A 17,481-nucleotide genomic window follows, 5' to 3' on the forward strand; every position below is an offset into this window, starting at 1 on the left:
ATTCAGAGGATGTCCATACTATTAGTCTTCTGGTGGGCTGTAAAAAATGACTCTTTGCCTAGCATTTGGTCTAGGGTAGAAGTGAGCCCTTCAAAATGTAGGAATACCTAGAGTTTATGGGATGTTGAGGCCCTGTGATTGGGCTAGATCAGGGGTAGGCAACCTTGGCTCTTTTATGACTCGTGGACTTCAACTCCCAGAATTCCTGAGCCAGCATGGCTCAGCATGGGAACCTCTCCCTTTTCCCTCAGCGTGGCTGGCTCAGGAATTCTGGGAATTGAAGTCCATGAGTCATAAAAGAGCCAAGGTTGCCTACCCCTGGGCTGGATGGTGTGGTCATGAGGTTTGGTCACTTCAATTTACTCTGCTTTTATTGAATATTATTGTGACCTAGCTAGGCTTATTCTGTAAAAGATAGATGGCCATATAAGTTTATAATTTTTTTTAAAGCTCAGTAGCACAGATTCCTTGAAGGTTTTTTTTTTCCAAACTGAGAGAAAATGTCATGCCCTTTAATTATAAAGAGACATAAAAATAATTGAACAAAGAATAAATTTTAAACAGAGCACAATTCTTAATCAACATTTATCTATTTCTAAACAACAGCACCAGGACAAACACAAATGCTCCCCCATATATTCTCACCTCTCCTTCAAGGAGAAACAGCAAAAAGGAGAGAAAGAGGGAGAGAAAGTGAAAAAAAATGAAAGCAAGAAAGCAAGAGAGAGAGAAGGAAGGAAGGAAAAAGAAAGAAAGAAAGAAAGAAAGAAAGAAAGAAAGAAAGAAAGAAAGAAAGAAAGAAAGAAAAAAGAAAGAAAGAAAGAAAGAAAAGAAAAGGACAGAAATGCTGTCATTATTATTTAATAGAGTTGAAATCTCCTCATCCTGTTGGGTAAAAACAGTATAATTCATCATTTAGAACTTTCTGTGTGATAAGGGAGCATCAAGCCATTTTTCTATTATGTTTGGAAGAAGTTTCTCATCCTTAAAAAAGGAAATGCTCTGAAAGTTGCATGCAAACAACATGGGGCAGCTAAAGGTATTTGCAAGCAAAGCTGAGCAAAACAAACATGAGCAAATTTCATGTTAAAACCTTAGCAAAGTTATCTTTGTCATGCATTAGGAAATTGTTTCTTAAGGTGCTCTTGTCCAAACAGTCTTGAGATCTGAGACCCAGGAAAGTCCTCTTATAATCTTATTCCTCTGCAATCCAAGTGAATCTCCATTTGTGCCTAGTTCTGCTAGTTTCCTGTTGAAGGGTGTCCGTCTTTTTCCCATCATGTTTCTATTAGCAACCAACACTGCTTGCATTGTATTTTAGCTGCATTTTCTTTTATCTTTCTGGCAAAGGCTCAAGGACAAATCAGCTTCTGTTTTAAAAGTAAACACTTGTTTATTTGTAATGTTTCAGCCACATTAGTCATAATGACGACAGAGAAGAAGACCTATCTGGTTATATATTGTCATCCTCCAGACCCTTCATCCATACTCATTCCATAAACTGTACCGGTCCATTGTTTGACGTTTCAAAACTGCAGTGATGCTTGAAATAATACGTTGGAAATCATTACAGAAGGTTTTTTTTTCCAGAAGGAAGTGGTTTTACAGGTGGTGGAAGTTGAACAGAAGCAGGCTTTGTTTAAGCATTAGCAGAAATGAACGCTGTGCTAAAGTTTGATGTGCAGTTTCTCAAAGGTTCCCTCCCTCAGCTCCTAGAAAAAAATGTATTCTCACAATTCAGCAATTCCTTTTGATTTCCCTCCTATGTTTAAATCTCTATGGCTACTTGTGCTAATTACAAAACTGCAAAGTGTCATGGGCAGAATTCTTACGACAATTTTGGGCTTGGATTGAAATGTCAGAAGTCAGAGGTCTGCAGGAATGAGGGTATAAATGAAATACGGGACATTTACACGTAACATTTGGTCAACAAGAAAGTAAATAAATGCAATAACACAATAGTCCATTCATCAGGACTTCACCAAAATCTAGACGAGATAGGTGACACAGAAATCAAGGGAAATCAAGTACATACACACACATACGCACACACGCATGCACGCATACATACATACAATTCTCTTCTTTGAAGATATATTTCAAAAGAAGATTATTTTCCATCAATTTGAATAGGCTGGTAAGAAAATGCAGGAGACTTTTTCAATATGGAACCAGCATAAATATTCTGACAGTAGAGCTGTTTCACAAGGAAGAGAATGCTTGAGCAACTGTTGGGTTTGCTATTAATGAAGATGTTTAATTAAGCACCCATTTGTCAGAGAGACTATATCTCACCTTAAGAACATGCTTAGAATAGCTGGCCATTGAAGTATCTTGAGTTTTATCAGTATATGGAGTGGATGAGAAAGGGAGTGCCAACCCCACCCATTAAAATTTAAATACTGTATAGTGCAAAAAACAATCTTCTATTATTATTATTATTATTATTATTATTATTATTATTATTATTATTATTATTATTATTAAAGCTGTTTTCAAATTATCTTTTCAATGAGAGAACCTCTAATTGTGATTTTGATTATTACTTTGACTTCTACCAATTTTCTCTTGTACAGTGGGAATGGAGAATCTAAAAAATCAGGGCTAGTCAGAAAGTAGGTCAAGATTTATAAAAGACCAGCATGACATTTCTAACAGCAATAGCAATCGCACTTAGACTTATATACTGCTTCACAGTGCTTTACAGCCCTCTCTAAGTGGTTTACAGAGTCAGCCTATTGTCCCCCAATAATCTGGGTCCTCATTTTACCCACCTTGGAAGGCTGGAAGGATGAGTCAATCCTGAGCCGGTCAGAATCAAACAGCTGGCAGTCAGCAAAATTAGCTTGCAATACTGCATTCTAACCACTGTGGCACCACAGCTCTAACTTTTATATATACAAGATGGATTAGTGGTTAGATCTTTATTTGTCCCAAATTATAAGAAAATGCCAAGGGTCAGCATTTTTTTTAATCTGGTGAGTCCATGTTATGACTTTGCAGAATGTTGCAGATGGCAAAGAAAAAAATGAAAAATCTCATAAGAGAAAATCTCATAAGAGTGTGGTGTTCTTAACTGAATTTTTAGGCACACTCTTTGGACCTTTTTTAAATGGAAACAACAAAAAAGGGTTATTTAGTTTGGGATATCACCCACTGGTGGGTTACAGAGCAAACAAGGTTAGGAGGGCATTAATGATGAAAACAAATTCAATGGAAAATCTCTATTGTGAACCATCTCCTGCTCGGATACATCAATGGAATGCTATGTGGGTTTGTTTTACTTTCAGCAATCTTTCCATTGGTAATAGCTAGCCTTGTACAGTGAAGTGACTGTCAACTTTCCAGTAGGCATTTCCAGAAGAAAAAAAAACACCTGGGACATGATTTTACCAAGAGTATAATATTTTACTGAAAGTTTACATTGGCACAGAAGAAAGCGAAACCAGCTCTGGTTCTTCCGCTCAAAAACTTGCTTACTAAACGATAGACTCCCTCACCACCACCCACCGGGTGTTCACATTGTCCAATAGTAATATTTCTTCTTGTTATGGGAACAGTCCACTTCTCCTTCAAGAGCTGGCCTTGGCTATCAGTTGCCTAGACCCCATTCCTCCCACCCTTCCATTCCATATGAGCAAAAGAGAAAATTTAGGTGAAAAGGCAAATCAGTCTTGACAGTGACACATTCTGAAGGCAGAACATGATGGAGGCATTTTGGATACAAAGTTCCTTCATTCATCAGAGATGGTCCAATATCAAGTCCTCCAGATCCCAGAGTAGATTTGGACAGTGGTGGGATTCAGCTAGTTCGCACCAGTTTGGCACAACCGGTAGCTAACTTTTTGTTGCCCAGGCCCAGAATGGACTTCTGGAAGCGGCATCCACACAGAGAACCAGTTGTTCACATATTTGAATTCCACCACTGGATCTGGAGTAACTAATTTCCTCAACTTTGAGGAAACAGTGATGGGGGATCCAAGCAAAAGAAGAATACAGAAGAATATAGAGTAGCCATGCTTTCCACTATGGTTTGAATGAACTGGAAAGTTCTAGAAGTGATTGATAACTTGATGCTTTGCATCTTCCAGTAAAAAGGTAAAGGTAAAGGTTCCCCCGCACATGCATGCTAGTTGTTTCCGACTCTAGGGGCTGGTGCTTATCTCCGTTTCAAAGCCGAAGAGCCAGCACTTGTCTGAGGACGTCTCCGTGGTCATGAGGCTGGCATGACTAGACGCCAAAGGTGCACAGAACGCTGTTACCTTCCCACCATAGTGGTCCCTATTTTTCTACTTGCATTTTTACGTGCTTTCGAACTGCTAGGTTGGCAGAAGCTGGGATGAGTAACAGGTGCTCACTCGGGATTCGACCCGCCAAACTGCCGACCATCTGATCGACAAGCTCAGCGTCCTAACCCACTGAGCCACCGCGTCCCTTCCAGTATCTCAAAGCATTATTCTCTGTCCTCTATGTGCTCCCTTCCTAAAAAATGTTGAGCTAAGGATTTGGCCTTGCTGATCTACCACATTTTCCTAACCCTATTAGAATACTGAATGATTGTTACTAAGTACTCGTTGCTTTGGTCTACTTTAAATACGATTTAAATAAAATATTTCTGTCTTATAATTGTTTCCTGCTGTTCCTTTGCTACTTTCCCTTTCCTTTACCAAATCTGGCATTCTTCAAATACGATATATTACATTTCCCATAATCCCCAAATATTTGAATAGAGATTTTGACACTTGTGTTCCAACACATGTGGATGGTATTAGGCTGGAGAAGTGCCCGGCCTAAATTATATATTACTTTCTGGAACGATAGGTATTGCAGGTTGTTAATACATCTGACAGCCACAAATAAATTTTGAATACCTGAATAACTTTGACACACTTAAATTAATTTCAGCACACCTGAGATAAGAAAACAGGGAAGTACTGGGAAATTCTACAGGTTTTTTTTCTATATATAGATTGGCCAATTATTCACGGTGAGATTGTCATAACATTAAAGAAGGTAGAATTTATGCAACTCATAGAGTTTAATATTTATGAATGAATACATATTGATTAATATTTATGAGTGAACACTTCATTCATAAATATTTTTCACGGTGAAAATGTTCTAGATATGTAGAAAACACCTCCTTAGTGTTTTTCACCTGTTTTCTATTTCCTCTGGCTACTGCTTTGGCACTCCTTTTAAAACATGGACCAAACTCGGCTACACTATTCCATTTAATGTGATTTTGAAAAGTGATGACACCAATGAGATCAAACTGTCATAGTTCAGACCATTAAGATTCGCCCTAATCCTGCCAAACATCCCTGAGAGGTTCAGACTACAGTTTCAAGCAGCTTCCTACCAAGAACAAAAGCATCGCTATCTCATCCGCTATTTCAGGGGTGTCAAACTCAATTTCATTGAGGGCCGCATCAGCATTGTGGTTGCCCTCAAGGGGCCGGGTGGGTATGCCCAGGGTGGGCGTGGCCTACTGGGTGGGCGTGGCCAGAGTGCGTATGGCCTACTGGGTGGGCATGGCCAGCTCTACATTGTTCGCATCAAGGGTGCCTATGGGGGCCTGGGCAGGAGTGGGACAGATCTGAGGGTCTCTGGCGGAAGGAGGATCTCTGGGCCAGGGCCAAGGCAGTGGGGGCCGTTCCCTCACTGTTTCCAGGACGGCTTTGCGGGCCACATGAAACCACTTCGCAGGCTGGATCCGACCCCCGGGCCTTGTGTTTCACATGTCTGTTCTATTTGCTAATTTGCATTGTGGTGTTTTCTTTGCCACTGTGTATAGTGTTATTAAATTACAGACTACTTCTAGAGTGCACTGGTGATGCTTTTTGATGGAGTGTGGAATATAACAAAACTCAGCCTCTCTTCTTAGTGAAGAATCACTAAACTCTCTTTGCAAGGACAATGAGGTTACGACTGGCAGTAAAATTCCTTGTAACTAGCTGTGACAGTTGCAGGCTCAGGAGACGGCTGGATTCTTCGCTTACTCAAGCAAGATGAAAGATTGTGACCTACAAAGCACACCATTGTCTGCCCCCCACCCCACCCTGGGCAAGACAGCAAACTGCCACACTAATGATTTCAAATGACTCTCCTCAAAAATATTGAGTGTTTCATACTTATAAACCTCCTAAGAAATTCATTGGTGGTCCACATTGCTCCATCTGGCTGGGTCTGTGTGTGGGAGGTGAGAAGGAAGTGTGTCTTTATAAGTCTGGATATACAGGTAGTCCTCGACTTACGACCATGATTAAGCCCAAAATTTCTGTGGCTAAGTGAGACATTTGTTAAATGAATTTTGCCCCATTTTACGACTTTTCTTGCCATAGTTGTTAAGTGAATCACTGCAGGTAAATTAGTAACATAGTTGTTGAATGAATCTGGCTTCCCCCATTGACTTTGCTTATCACAAGGTCACAAAAGAGGATCATATGATGCCAGAATACTGCAACCATCATAGACATGACTCAGTTGCCAAGCCTCTGAAGTTTGATCACATGACCATGGGGATGCTGCAATGGTCGGAAGTGTGAAAAACGGTCATAAGTCACTTCTTTAAGTGCCGTTGTAACTTTGAATGGTCACTAAATGACCTGTTGTAAGTCGAAGACTTCCTGTACTTAGCTTTGCTTTAGGAGGTTCCAGAATTATGTGGTTGGTATTGTGAATCAATGGGATAAAATCTACATATATAATTTATATCGTCATATTATCACAACATACCCACACCGTGAACATCCCTGTGAAAAGGTTTTGATGCCACTTATAGAAAAGGAGTTACAGAAATATTATAAACCTTATAATGGAGCAAAACTTGTACTTGAGTATTGATTGTCTCCCTTTCTAGGATATCTAATAGTCTATATTATACAGAATGTAGAATATGTACTCTGTGAATTCTCCAAGATTATTTATTGTGTTCTTCCCCTCCTTCCTGCTATTAACACAATTCTATTCTTTAAAAACTAATAGAAGAATCAGGAAGAAAGAGTAAAGTCAGCATTATTTTCTGCATAGCACACATTCTGTGGCTTCATCAACATGGGAGCAATATAGCAGTATCCCATCCCATCTGCAGAAATATTGGACGAAGAATGGATAAATCTGATGAATTTTATTTCTGACATTTTTTCCAATTGTAAGTTTGTCTTAATTGTCGGCAGCTTACTGTGGATTTTTGCTTTTATTTTCAAAAAGAATCACTTGTATATTAATTTCACTGGTATTCATATTCTGCATGTTTTTCTCTGGCATTCTTGCGTGCATCTTTTTACTAAAGAACTGTAGGAGATGACCAAGCTGAGCCCGAGGAAGGGGTCAAACATGTCATAAGTCATGAGTTCCTGCACACCCGCACCAGATCTAAGTCCAGCCCATGTTGACTTCCTTTCTATTCTTAACTCCCCCTAATTTCCCTTGACTGTTAGTAGCTCAGATTCTTGTAGAGAGCTTAAGCTTGCAATTAATTTTTATACTCATTTGAACTGCCTGACTCTCCCGATTTCCCCGGCACTTCCCAAGAACATCATTGTCAATCTGAGAAAAATTCAACCAGAACTCTATTCTGGTTCAAGGCAGAAAAGATGTGTTGGGTCTCTGCAGCCCCCATTCTAGCAACAGTACCGTACATCCAATCAAATTTGAAGATAATGTTTGGCTAGTGATCAAGAACTGGCCACCTAAAAATGCCTCAAAAACTTGGAGAAACACATGGCTAATGACCAGAAAGAGACTTGACTTGGTGAAATATGTCATTTATAATTCCTAAACTAAACCAAGAGAAAAGAGGGCCACCAACAAAGCTTCAAAACGTTAATGACCAAGTAAGACAGGGGTGTCAAACTCAATTTCATTGAGGGCCGCATCAGCATTGCGGTTGTCCTCAGGGGGCCGGGTGGGTGTGGCCAGGGTGGGTGTGGCCTACTGGGTGGGCGTGGCTAGAGTGTGTATGGCCTACTGGGTGGGCGTGGCCAGCTCTACATCGTTCGCATCAAGGGTGCCTATGGGGGCCTGGGCAGGAGTGGGACAGATCTGAGGGTCTCTGGCAGAAGGAGGGTCTCTGGGCCAGGGCCAAGGCAGTGGGGGCCGTTCCCTTACTGTTTCCAGGATGGCTTCGCGGGCCACATGAAACCACTTCGCAGGCCGGATCTGGCCCCCGGGCCTTGTGTTTGACATGTCTGAAGTAAGACATTAGATTTTTTTGCATTCTTGTCAGGTAGTCCTCAATTTACAACCACAGTTGAAACCAGAATATCTGTTGTAAGTCATTGCACCACTCATTCGAGTGAGACTTGGTCTTCACCTCTAGGCCACCATGCCGGTTGATCTCATTGTAATAAGTTGCTTATATGTGTGAACTGTGAGGTTGCCCAAAACACAACTAGACTCTGAAAACGTATATCTGAAACTCTGTAAACATATCGACATATTTTTTATTGTTGAAAGATAGGCTTTAGACTGTAAATCACTTTTTAAAAAGAAAAAAAAAGAAAACTAGTACAATATAAAACTTAAATTACAGTGTCAAGTATCTAAACATATTAATTATAAATTGAGGACCAAGAAAGGGAGTGACTTTTTTTTGTGTTCAAATAATGCATGGCTGATCTCATTAATTATTGCAACGGAGATAAATGGTGAATTCCATTAATATTTCAGAAATACTCTTATCGTGGAATCTCTAACAACCCAGGTCTGACAGGCAGCCATGACTGAAAATCTCTTTAAGTTACAGAGTCCATTTGCCTAGCCGAGCTTAATCATTCTTCATTCTGGAGAAAACATCATGCAAAGAGGTTTGGAGATTTTTTTTTTCTGCACCAAGGTGTCCTGTTCATCAGACTGCCATTTTGTATCTGCTACAATGTCCAAAGTATAGCAAAATCCTAGGACATTTTAGGAATGGTTAGGAACTGTCACACTCACCAAAAGTATAAACAAAATAGAAAATATTTGACAAAAATATCACCTTGGTAACGTGAACATGTTGGAGAGAAAATGGCAGAATATGTTTTACCTTTTATGAGAAAGGCCCTTTGTGCTCAAAACAATACTCTGAGGCAATTCTGTTACAGCTAGTCCTTGACCTATGACCGTTATTTGAGCCTGGAATTACAATTGTAAGCCATGCCAGTTGTTAAGTAGGTCATCAGGTGACCAATCCAATTTTATGACATAGTTTTGCGATGGTCATTAAATGAATGCTACAGGCATTCAGTAATGACTTTTTTTTTAATTGGAAGCAAATAGCAGATGCCGTTTTCTGGCAAAAAAACCTTAGTAAATTGTGGTCACATGACTGTGAGACACTCAAAATGCCTGTAAATGTAGGCAGGGTGTTAAGTATCCAAAATGTGATTGTGTGAGAGGAGTCCCCATTGGAACTGCAAATCCAGGTCGTACCTTTTTTTGGGTCTCTTATAATGTCATAAGTCAAGGACAGGGGCTGTATAGCAAATGTCTGTTTCTAATACGATTTGTAAAAATTCTTTGGACACCAGGAGGTTTTATTCCTTTTCAATTGTTCTTCTTCCTCAGAACTTTATTGCTCAGAGAAATTGCAGTAAACAGCTGAAACAGGTAGTCCTTGACTTAGGACCACAATTGAGCCCGACATTTCTATTGTTAAGTGAGATATTTGTTAACTGAGTTTTGCCCCATTTTACGACTTTTCTTGCCACAGTTGTTAAGTTAGTAACATGGCTGTTAAGTGCATCTGGCTTCCCCATTGACTTTGCTTGTCAGAAAGGGGATCATATGACCCCAGGACCATCATAAATATGAACCAGTTGCCAAGCCTCTGAATTTTGACCATGTCACCGTGGGGATGCTGCAGTGGTTGTAAGAATGAAAAATGGTGGTAAGTAATTTTATTTAGGGCGCTTATAACTTTGAATGGTCACTAAACAAACTGCCTGTAAGTCAGGGAGTACCTGTACCAACCAAGGAATAAAATTATACCCATGCACATTTCTTGGGATATGAAACCGGGTTGATCTTCAAAACTTAACCTGTTCCTTTTACTTATGGCACACGTCCATCTTGGTACTTTTTGATGCTTATATCTCAACATAAAAATATCCACTTTTTTTTTATCCCTCAGCTTTTTTGATATCACCAGCCAAGTTTTTAAGGTGGCTTCCAGCTCTGATGGGAGGGATATATCTGGTGCAGTCGTGCAGTGAAAGTCCTGGCAATTCTGTGCTTTGACCTTCCTTTAATATATAGGCAAAGAAGCCGTTCTCATTAACGGTTATTGCTTTCAGAACAGAGGGCTGGTTATGTGTTGTAGGGTGATAAACAGCTGACAGTCTTATTTTCTTATGAAAGTCCTGGGCAGATAATTTTTTAAAAAAAAATGGGAAGGAGTTTGAAACTCATTAATGGCAAATTAAGCAATCTTTTTTTTCTCAAGTTCTGAACAGGAAACTTTACCAAGTGCAGCGTAATAAAAGCTGAGAGCAGGCCAGTTCTGAGACCACAGCCTGTACTGTTCCTCTAATGCAGGGGTGTCAAACTCAATTTCATTGAGGGCCGCATCAGCATTGCGGTTGCCCTGAGGGGGCTGGGTGGGTATGGCCAGGGTGGGTGTGGCCTACTGGGTGGGCGTGGCTAGAATGCATGTGGCCTACTAGGTGGGCGTGGCCAGCTCTACATCATTCACATCAAGGGTGCCTATGGGGGCTTGGGCAGGAGTGGGACAGATCTGAGGGTCTCTGGCAGAAGGAGGGTCTCTGGGCCAGGGCCAAGGCAGTGGGGGCCGTTCCCTCACTCTTTCCAGGATGGCTTCGCGGGCCACATGAAACCACTTCGTGGGCCGGATCCGGCCCCCGGGCCTTGTGTTTGACATGTCTGCTCTAATGGGTATACTGGCAATGGGCCCAGTATCAGTGGAGCAGGTGGCTCCAGGTGAGGACATCCTTCTGCTGGAGAAAGAGTCACAGAACTGCCTTGGAGGTCTTCTAGTCCAATCCGCTGCTTGAGAAGGAGATCTTATACCATTCAGTTGTACCAGGTAGGGGTAAATTAACTAAGTGGACTTAATTAAGCTGTAAAAACAAACAGTTTTAGTTCCTTATTCTAGGTCCTTCCTAAATTGCTTTTGAGATCCACTTCTGCCATGGGTAACTATAATAATAATAATAATAATAATAATAATAATAATAATAATAATAATAATAATAATAATAATAATAATAATAAAAATAAAAATAAATGTTGGAAGGGGCCTTGGAGGTGATCTAGTCCAACCCCCTGCACAGGCAGGAAGCCCCATACCATTTTAGACAAATGGCTGTCCAATCTCTTCTTAGAAATTTCCAGTGTTGGAGCATTCACAGGTTCTGGAGGCAGGTTGTTCCACTGGTTAATTGTTCTAATAGTCAGGAAGTTTCTCCTTAGTTCTAGGTTGCTTCTCTCTTTGGTTAGTTTGCTTCTTGTCCTGCCTTCAGGTGCTTTGGAGAATAGCTTGACTCCCTCTTCTTTGGGGCAGCCCCTGAGATATTGGAACACTGCTATCCTGTCACCCCTTGAACTTCTCTTCATTACACTAGACATCCCCAATTCCAGCAACCGTTCCTTATATGTTTTAGCCTCCATTCCCCTAATCATCTTTGTTGCTCTTCTCTGTACTCTTTCTTTCTAGAGTCTCAACATCTTCTTTACATTGTGGTGACCAAAACTGGATACAGTATTCCAAGTGTGGCTTTACCCAGTGGTGGGATTCAAATCCCTGAACAACCGGTTCTCTGTGTGGATGCAGGCCTGGGCCTCCGAGGTCTAATACAGACTTCCGGAAGTGGATCCCCACACTTCCAGCGGGCTGTTCTAGCCTAGGATGCCTCCTCCAGGTCTCCTAGGCCTAGAATGGACTTCTGGGAGTGGCATCCCCGCACTTCCGGATGGCCGTTCTAGCCTGGGAGGCCTCCTCCAGGTCTCCTAGGCCTAGAATGGACTTCCAGAAGGGGTGTGCATTCAGTTAGTTCTCCGAACTGAACAAAATTTAGCTACCAGCTCTGCCGAACTGGTGCGAACCGGCTGAATCCCATCACTGGCCTTACCAAGGCATGTAAACTAGCCTTTTGGAATCTAGAGGCCAGATATCACTTTGTGGTGGACATGCATTATTGAACAAAAAGCTACATTTCAGTTAGTGGTTAGTGAAAACAATTCTTTTTTTCCCCAGACAAGGATCAAGACATTTTAGGGCAATGAGTGAGACTGGATGAGGTTTCATGGAAATCCAAAGACAAGATAGAATAGGGGACCCAACTCAAATTCTTTTGAAAAATGTAAACAGAATAACAGAGTTGGAAGGGATCTTGGAGGTCCTCTAGTTCAGCCCCCTGCTCAAGCAGGAGGCCCTATACAATTCCAGACAAGTGGCTGTCCAATCTCTTCTTGTAAACCTCCAACAATGCAACACCCACAAGTTCTGGAGCCAAGCCGTTCCACTGATTAATTGTTCTCATTGTTAGGGAATTTCTCCTTAGTTCTAGATTGGGTCTCTCTTTAATGTCAGCTGAAGATACCCACTGGCTTCACAAAAGCTCCAGGAGAAACCAAAGTTCATAAGAATATAGGTACCATATGCTTCTATTTTATTATTATTATTATTATTATTATTATTATTATTATTATTATTATTATTATTATTATTATTATTTTGGTTTTGTTTTAGAGTCCTAGTAAACAGGGAATTTTTTGGTAAATATTTTGTCCACACTCTTTGCAAAAATGGGCAAAACTGGCCCAGGAAAGAAAGATCTGTCAGCCCTCAAAGAAAGAAGAAAAGAGGAGAAATGAGAGAGGATGGCACATAGGAGAGAAAGACAAAGATGAGAATGTAAGGGAATTTTATCCTTAAAGTACTAGAATGTATGCTTTCTGTTATGAATACATCTGTCAAGATGAATCTTCTAATTTCTTCAAATTAAGCAAGCTTAAGTACATATTTCCATTTTGCTTTGTGAATATGCTGTAAAAAGCATGAAAAGTTTCAAGCAGAGAACACTTGGGGGAAATCGGAACTCGAGAAGTTGATTTTGCATAGATGAAGATGGGCAGATATTTAATCAGAGAAGATAAGTTCACAGTTGATTCACTAACACGTTGGATTTCATGGACATAAGAGCCATATGGTTATCAAGCATTCAAGCTGTACTATTGATTTTCTACAGACTGTTGACATACTCTTTCAGAGGACTGAGTAAACCCATTAAGAAATGTAAGAAAATAGAGAGCTGTCTACTCTGGACTTGCCTGCCAGTAAATATTTCTGGATTAATTTTGTACAACGGTCGGTCTTATTCAGGAGACAATGCTGTTGAACAGGAGTATTAAGTCAGCAGCTGGGATACTATCTAGTGCACAGAATAGGCACCATGTGACACCAGTGTTGGAAAAGCTGCTGTGCCATGTTCTGCTGCTTGCTAATTGTTTTCTGCGATCAATTTGAAACATTGATTTTAATCTTCAAAGCTCTGAGCAGCTTATGACCTGTCTTCATAAGGGACAGCCTGTCTCATTATGAACCTGTTCAATTATTAAGAACTCCTGAAAAAAGCCTTTTCGAAGACTTCACCATTTCAGAAGCCCTTAACAATAAAACAATAATTTGCAGCTCAGGGTTGAAATGAGGAGTCCTTGGTGCTCTCTGAGCTTGGTTGCTTTCTTGAAGACGTTTCATTACCAAACCAGGTCACATCATCAGTGCTAGGGCTAGTTTGAGTAATGAAATGTCTGCAAGGAAACAAGCTCAGAGAGCACCAAGGACCGTTCCTCACCCCCACCCCAAAGCCCTTATGTCAGGCACAAAGATGCAATACATATTTCCTTCCTCTCCCCCTACTCTACTGACAACTCTTGTTTGGTTTATCCCCTAAAGTTGTGAAAGCTTCAAACTGGGTGGAACAAGGGGTTGTGCAGACTGGACTCATCCCATTTATCTTCACATCTTGCCAATCCCATCTTCTCCTGGAGGGGTCCATTCATTTTACCTTGAAGGCAAATTCTACTTTCATTTCTCAGAGTTCAAGTAGTGGCGCTCTTGACTAACGAGCACAATTCCTCAGCGAAACATTTGGTAAGTGAGTTTTGCTCCATTTTACGACCTTTCTTGCCGCAGTTGTTAAGTGAATATATGTAGTTGTTAAGTTAGCAACACGGTTGATAAGTGAATCTGGCTTCTCCATCTGGCTGTGCGGGTCAGAAGCTTGCAAAAGGGGATCTCGCGGCACTGCAGGGACCCTGCAACCGTCACAAATATGAACCAGCTGCCAAGCATCCACATTTTGATCACATGACCATGGGGATGCTGCAAGTATGAAGTGGCAAGTATGAAAAACGTTATAAGCCACTTTTCTTAGTGCTTGTTCACTAAGTGAGGTTTGTAAATAGAGGACTATCTGTACGTGTGAGCAAAAATCCTTAAGAGACAGGATCCTAGATTTCTCAAGAGTTCTATTTGCATCTAAATAAATCCAAGGCCTTCTTCAGGCCTGTTTATAGATTCCATTGTGGCTGAAGGCAACATGAAATGAGATGGGCAGACAGGGATAGAATGTGCAATCCTGTAAACAGACACAAGGAACGTATAAAAATAGGTCTATTAAAAAATAAAGAAACTCTCTGCCTTCTAAATACCAGGCAAAAGGAGTGTCTTTTTATTCTTCTGAAGCAGAAAGGAGCCAAGTATTACTTTTCAGGCACTGCATTTGACAGAGGAGAGATGAATTTACACATCCTTGCTGTTTCCTTTGTTGTTTCTAATTTTTCTGATGTTTAGTTTGTTTCGGCTATTAGTTTGTAAATTCTCCCCCGCCATCTGCGATTGGATTCAAGACTTTCTTACGGACCGGTTACAAACAGTGAGGGTCGGGTCTGCTTTGTCCACCTCCCTGAAGCTTTGCACCGGCACGCCACAGGGCTGTGTGCTTAGCCCCTACCTGTATTCTTTATACACTTATGATTGTGTATCATCTGACCCATCCACTGCGATAATCAAGTTCGCAGATGATACAACTGTGGTGGGTCTTATTACAGGTGGGGATGAGACAGCATACAGGGTGGAGGTACAAAAACTATCCATATGGTGTAGTAACAACAACTTGCACCTAAACATCGGCAAGACGAAAGAGATGGTGTTAGACTTCCGGAGAAAAAAGGAGGAACCTGCCCCACTTTACATCGGGGAGGACTGTGTGGAGAGAGTTTCCTCCTTTAAATTTCTGGGAGTCTACCTCTGCGAAGATCTGACCTGGAAAGTTAACACAACCCAGGTGGCTAGAAAGGCCCAACAGAGGCTTCACTGTCTTAGGGTCTTGCGGAAGAACAGGGTAGAACAACGGCTAATGACCCTCTTTTACCGGTCTACTATAGAGAGCGTCCTCTCGTATGGTATCGTGGTTTGGTATGCTGGTCTGACAGCCGCAAACAGGAAAGTATTACAGAGGGTAGTGAGCAAAGCACAAGACATTGTGGGCTGTCCCCTGACACCACTGGATGACATAGCCAGGGCTGGTTGCCTTGGAAGAGTGAGGAAAATTCTCAGGGATGACTCACACCCTGGACGGTATCTCTTTACTCTCCTACCATCGGGTAGAAGATATAGGAATATAGCCAGCCGTACCAACAGGCTGAAAAACAGCTTTTATCCGTGGGCTGTTAGGCTTTTGAATGGGATATAATCTCTGTGAACTTATGCAGAATTGACTTGGGAGGCCGGTGTGTGGTGTAGTTGGTTCACATGGTGTGGTAGGATGGAGGGTTTGTTGTCACTGTGTGTTGGGGGGAGGGAGCACGGGGGGAGGCTCAGCTAATTTCAATGTACACATGTTGTACTTTGACAATAAAGGTTTATTATTATTATTGTAAATTCGTAACAATTTTCTTGTGTGAAAATCCAGACTCTCTTGTGCATTTTACCATTTGCAGTTTTGCACACTTCCTAATGTATTTTTTTGGAAAGTCCACTAATGTTATATACGTTTGTAAATTTTGCCACATTGTGTATTTAGTGAATATTTCCCTAAAACATCGTTTTATGAGCGTTTTTGCGTTGCATGTGTTATTAAATTTTGAATAGTGAGTATTTCAACACTCATGTGTACTCACCCTTCAAGAACAAAACCTCATTCAGACTGAATTATTTAAAAATTCTTCAGTTTAGCTTTTAGCTTAAGACTTAAATGGCAAGATTTTTATGCTTTTAATACTTTATTTTTTTTGTCAACTATGCAGTAACTAGGAAAGCTTTTTTGTAGAGGGATGGTATAAAAACAAAGAAATAAAACCACATTCCAAAATATTGGATGCTCGCACCCAGCAGGCAATCATATTCTCTAGAAAATAAATCAAACTAACTTCCCCAAAGCTTAACTCCCAGTGTGTCAGAAAAGGTAACCTGGTTGCAATCCATTCTAAGCTACCTGGGCTAATGTGACACTCCAAAATTTCTGAAGCATCAGTTTTCAATCATTTGTTTATCTATTTATTTAGTGGATTGCCATTGAAAGCTTTTGCTGATCACCATATAAGCAAATATTAGGCCATGAACACCTCCTGAACTGACATCTGTGAACAAAAAGATATTTTAAAATGTCTAAATGTTAAGGATCTTGTGAGATCGCCGAATTCTGGGAGATTTAAGTACAATAAAAACTTCAGGAAAACTAGAAAAGTCTCAAGTTTATGAGGAAAGATTCTTGATATAGTATCTCTTCTGGATATGAATCCAAGAAGGCTGGATGGTCATTTCTTGATCTTGCTCATTGCTTTGATCCTCAAAATTCTGTGCTTGCTCTTTGCTTTAAAGCTTGCTAAGAAATGAGATTTTTAATTCTGATTTAGTCAGATGTGGCAGATCAAACGCCATTTTTTTTTGTTCAGTAGGGTCTCTGATGGTCAGTTCTGAGCTAAAATTGATCACAGCTGAGCTGAGATGGCCCTGTTCCTCTGATTTTCACTATCTGGGTTGGAATCAGTTGAGGGAGTGGTCTGTATTATCTCCAGATGGAAAGAATTCACACTGAAAAATATCCTCAGAAGAAATCTACCCTGAATGGAATCTCCTAATTCTACAGTGGGCTTCAAGATGTCATTGGAGATGAATCTGGAGACTCTTTTGTAGGAAAAACTAAAGTTTAAATTTCCCAAAAAGCAAATGGTTTCTAAAAGACTACCCAAATAACTTCATATATCCCTTGAAGTATCACTGAATTTTGTCTAGAGATTTTTTTTAAAAAAATAGAAATGTTTAAAAGGATGTTCAGAATGTTGAGATCATTTATTAAATTTCTGGAAAGTGACAGAAAGGTCTATCCTTTTTTTTAAAAAAAAATATCAGCAACAAAAAGACTTCTTTAAATACTTCACTGCAATTGTACATAATCCTGAGACTTGCATTATAATCAACCCAAACATGCTTTACGCAGCATGTTAAATACATTTAGGAAATGACTTATACAC

General features: G+C 40.5%; 1 protein-coding gene across 2 annotated transcripts in view; it reads right to left on the reverse strand.

Moving 5' to 3' along the window:
* The window catches only part of ARHGAP24 (Rho GTPase activating protein 24), a 416,617-nt gene that overhangs the window by 43,118 nt on the left and 356,018 nt on the right, over positions 1 to 17,481 (reverse strand). The window lies entirely within an intron of this gene.

Source organism: Vipera ursinii, assembly GCF_947247035.1.
Source record: "Vipera ursinii genome assembly, chromosome: 7".
Lineage (NCBI taxonomy): Eukaryota > Metazoa > Chordata > Lepidosauria > Squamata > Viperidae > Vipera > Vipera ursinii.